At 36.8% G+C, this 5,616-nt stretch overlaps 1 long non-coding RNA gene across 1 annotated transcript; it reads left to right on the top strand.

The window, feature by feature from the left end:
- The first annotated feature begins 2,951 nt into the window (after nt 1–2,951).
- On the top strand, nt 2,952–4,909 carry LOC104959518 (uncharacterized). The gene is made up of 3 exons (XR_799875.1): nt 2,952–3,118; nt 3,960–4,161; nt 4,832–4,909. It is a non-coding gene; the product is annotated as an uncharacterized lncRNA (long non-coding RNA).
- The last annotated feature ends 707 nt before the right edge of the window (nt 4,910–5,616 follow it).

Raw genomic sequence — 5,616 nt, 5'->3', positions numbered from 1 at the left:
ATGTTGTGTCTCTGTGTGTGTGTGTGTGTTTGTGTGTGTGTGTCTCTGTGTGTGTGTGTGTGTGTGTGTGTGTGTGTGTGTGTGTGTGTGTGTGTGTGTGTGTGTGTGTGTGTGTGTGTGTGTGTGTGTGTGTGTGTGTGTGTGTGTGTGTGTGTTCAGTAGGAAGGCCTGAGGGAAGACAGAGTCCTTGTGCAACATTCATCCTCTGCTTACGTAACACTGGAGCTCTGTGGAGATTAATGTGACCATACTACAAACTGCACTGACCCCAAAATGACAGTGGATTAATAAAAGTCACGTTCACATAACATCAAGTGTTATTTCATTGACTGAATATTACAAATATGAATCATCTTTATTGCTAGGTAGGTGCCACTTACGTTGGTGCAACATCTTGCTAATGCACGCTTTATTCTTCCATAAAATGGTCTGTGAGTCCTCTAATTACACTTCTAAGCTTGTGATGCAGCTGAAATGATATACAGTAGCTCTGACTTGTTGTCAAGGTTAAACAAAACTAAACTCATTACTTGCAGAAACACACACTTTCCTGTGGCTTGAAAACAGCTGGGGAAAACATCCAGACCACAAACTGGAAACCACCACTTAATGTTTGTTTATTGCACGTTATAAAAGCTGTGAAATGTTAGCATAGCCACAAGATAGCAGCTCCGAAGTAACTGGGAAACACAGACAAGACAATGGGCCTTTTTTTTTTAATTAAGTGCATATCAGAACCAGATAGGATAGGACAGGATGTACTGGGAAATGTTTGCAACAAAACAAAAGAAGGCCTTGCACATAGGTAGAAATTAAAGAGTAGAAATAAACAATACTAGTATTTAAACTCTGACTCTTTTCTTACTCAAACCAATAAAGCGCAGTTTAAACAACGTGATGTTGTCACAGCTGCTTACATCAGACTCTCTCCCTTCACTTCTAATCTTTTCATTCAGCTGATCCAAAGTGACCTACAACAAGTGCAGCAGGCGGGACGTCAGGATCTGAACGCTACGTTAAAAAAACTGCAAAATCTATTTTTTTAACTCGCTGTAGCTGCATGTCAGATTTGTCACTGGATATGAGGGCTTGGTATTCAATAAATATGACCTTAGAAGCAGCATGTGACCTTGACTGTAACATTAGAAAACTCAACAGCTTAATGTGAGATCATACAGCCCAAAAAACCTTCAAAAAATACCACTCAAATAGTGAAAAATTAAAGAAAATAATTGTAATAATCTCCCGGTGCTGCTTTCTATTTGGGCGTAACGTCAATATATGAAAAACATTTACAGACAATGTGAATTCAAGTCGTTATTTTTGTTGACTAACGAGACTTTGCACACGTGGCGGTCAACTTCACGAAGCTAACACTTACTGTACATGTTTATTTTAAGATATTATTAGGTATAGCTGTAACTATGACTATTACAGCCAGTTACATACAATAAAACAGATTCAAATGTACCACTGTGTCGAGGAACAGTAGGTTCTTATATGGTCTTAAAATAATGATTCAGCATTTAAAAAACAATGTACTTTGATTTAAATCCAATAAATACTTTGGTTTAGACCCACCAGGCCACTAAGGTATTATTTTGGGATATCCAGTCAATACTTTTCTCTTAACATTGTATATTATCCATAGATTTTTGTACAAGATGTGTTGTAATGTATTTATATATATAATCCAATGCCAATATTTGTATTCAAATGTATTCAGTATTTCCTTTATATAGTGTATTGTTGAGATACTCTAGGAATATATGTATTTTCTATTGTGTATATTTGCTGTTAATGTTTATTATATGTGTATGTTAGTGCTAATATTTTACATGTAAAGTTACCATCAAACCTACAAATCAGCAGACTGTTGTCATATCTTCAATTTAATCTAGGATTGCATTTAACAATGTATTTATCTGAATATTTATTGACTACAATAAACATTATTTTGATTTATCCTGGTATGTTTTTGTCTATTTTAACATGTATACAGACTCCTGCATTTACTTGGTCACTTACAACAGTATCAGCTTATTGTTTTTATTCTTATCTGACATGGTTTACTTTAATCTGCTTTATTTTAGTCGCTATTTGTACTGCTTTTTAAACGTGTTGTATTGTTTACGTCTTATATATATATAACGTTGCATTGATGGAGGAGCTTTGGGCTTAATATTTGCATTGCATATCTACACAGTAACGTCTGTGTATGTGAGAATGAAGCCTTTGCATTTGTACATTGAAATGATTATGTGTATTAAGCATCATGTGTTCTCTGTGAAGGGCGAGGAGGATGACAGCTTCACGATTGCATCATTAAAACGCATGGAGCCTTAAATCACTGCAGAAATCAAACAGCATGTTAGTTTGTAATACACACTTACCTTAAATCGAGGTTTCTCCGCAGCATTGAGCGATATCACTGTTAAATACGGTGTGAATCCTGTAAAGCGAAACCTGAAACAATGGAGCGGAAGGGAGGGAAGTGACAAACACCACGCGAGTCATCAACGTGCGATACGTGGGTGTGATGACGTATTTAACACGGGTTTTGTAGTCTTTTGTTTTTGTGTGTGTTTCTCTTCCGTTTTTCTTTTAAAATGCCATGCACAGTTATTCCAAAACATCAGAAAAAGGCACATAACATCGCGGTTCATTATATGTATTCAAAATTGAGGGCGTTATGAACAGAAAACCAAATTAGAAAAGTGTAAAAGTAAAGTAAAATTGTTTGTCTTTTTGTTGCTGTTGTACTTTTACACAATTTAATTATTTCTATGATGTCATGTCATAAGGATAATTTTTCTAATTTATTTTATATATACTGGATTTGCACCATCCAAGGTTTGTAAATGACTCTTGATTAATAAAGGTTATTTTTCTTCAAACAACACCTACGAGTCATCCACGTGCGACATGTGGGTGTGATGACGTCTTTATCACGCGGCAGCAGTCTGTGTCAAATTAAGAAGGAGATTATTTTTCGCGTTGTTTTGGACTTTCTTTGCACTTCGCAAGTCTTTTTGCACCAAAACGTCGCTTTGGATAACAGCCTTATATTTGCTTTTGTAACCTGTTTACGTCGAAGTGACAGATTTGACAGCAGAAGGTAAGCAGCTTTTTCTCAATGCATCAAACACAATGTAAATATTCTCTAATTGACTCAAAGATTGAAGCATGCACATTCATTAAAATTTTCAAGAGCATGCATGGAAGAAACCGACATGTGAACGTGTTAAATCTAGTGTATTAAAACAGTGTCTCCCGGAATTAGATTATTAGCCTCGGACTAAAAGTAACTGGCTGCAGTTAATCCTAACCTTGAAGTGCAATTGAATTGATTTTAAAAGAAAATATATCAATCGTATTTAACCAATGATGCGTTTGTATGGCTTTTTTTTAGTAGGAGGGTAGGTAGGATAGATATATAGATGGATGGATGGATATTTGATTGATCCCAAGTGTGTTCAGACATTAACATACAATACTTAAAATACTTTAAAAAGTGGAAAAGAAAATGAAAAATATGATATACAGGTGATAGATAGATGGATAGATAGGGAGGTACATAAATAAATATGGGTAGGTAGGCAGGCAGTGTATATATATCAGATAGATAATTTTGACAGCCATTGTAAATAACAACCTTTCTTGAAAACAGAATAAAATACAAATATAATCAACATTAAACAAGTTACCCTAACCCATCCAGAAGTGAGTTGTTGTTGTATAGAGAGTAGATCATAACCAAAGACAGCTGATCGAATATGTTAACTTATCACAGGAGTATTTATTAACCAAATACTGTCTCCAGGCTCCATTCACCATTTGTCTTGCTGATTTCTGCTGGTGGATTGTCATGTTACTATATGTCTGTTTCCTTGTGTGTTAATGTTCACGTACACTACCTCACAGTTTGATATTTCCTCTCATTGCACGTTTATCTGTAGATCACCTGGTGCAGGTATGCTGCAGGTTGATGGATGAACTGTTGGATGGATTCATCGATTCATTCGTTTGTCTCCGGTTTCACTGCTGCTCTTCTTCCCTCTGTCCTCTCCCTCCATTGCTGTCGAACTCCTCGGCTTGTGAGCGGATGAATGCGAAATCTCGTGATTGTACCTTCGCCCAAAGGACTCCATGTCTTTCTTGGTAAGCATTTCACGCTGCATGGGTTTTTACTTCGTAGATGTCAAGTCACAAATCAGCTGCTAAAGGTGGGATAAGGAAAAATGCAATCAGCCTATTAAGATTATTATAAGTTGGATCCGACCTGGTGGCAATGCACCAATATAGAAACGTCAGATATCAGATTATACGTATAGTCTTAACCACCATTGCATCTGCATTTATGAGATAGATTTGTTTGTACCTGCAATGGTTATTTAAGCACAAATCTTGAAGAACTGTTCAATATGTTTTGGCTGGAATCTGATCTTCTGTAGTCCGATGGCTTAATTTCTATATATATTTAATTTTAAGGTAGGAGAAAACTACTTTTCCGTGTGTTCAATAAAAAAAATGGTTAAATATCAGAAGCACAACTATGCATTAGATACACCCACCTTTCATTATACATAAAGATCTTGATCATTTCAGATAGGAATACTTCATTATAAACCTTATGATACGTCCCCTCTGCTGGGACTTTTCATCAGTCACTCATCTGCCTCTGTGTTGTCTATTAACCTCACTCTCACCACTTGCGATTAAATGCCTGTATATTCCCAGATGCTTGCTTTCCTCAAAAGCATCGTATCACGTTCCACTTCACTCCGACATGTCCCGTAAAGCATGTTTCCTTCCCCCCCTCCTTCACTAGGATTGTTCCTGCATTTCCCACACTCAAGTCCAGCCGTTGGACATAGAGGAGCGCTATGAGGACATCAGCCACCAGTTTCTGGTCAGTATTTTCATGCCACTGAATTCCCACCAAATTGAGTCGCCAAGAGGCTAAACTTGGCTTCATGCTGTGATGCGTTTTCAATCAGCAGTCCGTACCGATGTTGAAGGTACAGGACGATTAATATAGAAACACACAATAACTTGAGTAGGAACACACAGTTCACCCTCTTTGTTTACCGGCATGCAAAAGGTGACCTAAAGGCAAATTAACGTGATTTAAATCAAGCATTTTGGCTCTATTCATTTACCATCTTCTCTGGAGCTGATTAACCCTTTCCTTAAAGCGGTTAAAGACAGTAACTATTGGAATAAAACATTTGCAAATCTGCAGTAAATGTTCAGTTTGTTTGGCTGAAATCTGTTTACTTCTCATATCAAATGTAGTCCTATATTTAGTGATTATTTCTACTAACTATCTGTAATATAATAGGCTTGTAAGTAAAGTAATTTCCTTGTGATAATACAGACAGATTGGATAATGAAACATGGATGTGAAACAGAGCATCAGAGACACACACAGCTGTCTGATGCTGAAAGGGAACGTGAGAAAACATGAGAAAACTCCCCAAAATCTGTCTGTATTTCAAAAACTGCAAGCATCTTCCTCTTCAGTGTCACAGTGACGCCCCCTGGTGGCCATCATCACACATTACATCACCACTACATGCTAGGATTACTAGAGGCATTTAATTCAATGTTACT

The sequence above is a fragment of the Notothenia coriiceps genome, unplaced genomic scaffold (genome assembly GCF_000735185.1).
Source record: "Notothenia coriiceps isolate Sejong01 unplaced genomic scaffold, NC01 NC01_scaffold00030383, whole genome shotgun sequence".
Classification (NCBI taxonomy): domain Eukaryota; kingdom Metazoa; phylum Chordata; class Actinopteri; order Perciformes; family Nototheniidae; genus Notothenia; species Notothenia coriiceps.
Note: the sequence above shows the minus strand (reverse complement) of the source record. Positions and strands in the feature narration are given on the sequence as shown.